Source organism: Lipotes vexillifer, unplaced genomic scaffold, assembly GCF_000442215.2.
Source record: "Lipotes vexillifer unplaced genomic scaffold, Lipotes_vexillifer_v1.1 scaffold935, whole genome shotgun sequence".
NCBI lineage: Eukaryota > Metazoa > Chordata > Mammalia > Artiodactyla > Lipotidae > Lipotes > Lipotes vexillifer.
This window is the reverse complement of record NW_006777895.1, coordinates 142,704-143,000: the sequence shown is the minus strand read 5'-3', so window position 1 is coordinate 143,000 and position 297 is coordinate 142,704. Positions and strand designations below refer to the sequence as shown.

Genomic DNA, 297 nt, shown 5'->3' with positions numbered 1-297 from the left:
ATATATATATATATATATATTTACAGCTGATATATTTGCAGAGTTTTAATATATTTGGATTTATGTCAATGTCATTAAAAAAAAAAGAAGTCTCCAGCTTTTGGGTTATCTTTCATCTACAACACAGCCTAGAGCAGGTTTTACTCTAGAGCTAAGATGTGACCATTGCAATGTGGGTTTCATATTACATTCTACTGAATGTGGGTTTCAATCAGGTCTCTATCTCTCTACTCTGGCTGGTCAGAACCTGAACGTCATCCAGGCCTGTGTGAGCTTTAGGAACCGTTCTAACAGATG

General features: G+C 36.0%; 1 protein-coding gene across 4 annotated transcripts in view; it reads right to left on the bottom strand.

The window, feature by feature from the left end:
• Nucleotides 1–297, bottom strand: part of SCAF8 (SR-related CTD associated factor 8) — an 81,315-nt gene that overhangs the window by 17,489 nt on the left and 63,529 nt on the right. The gene's annotated exons all lie outside the window — the stretch shown is intronic.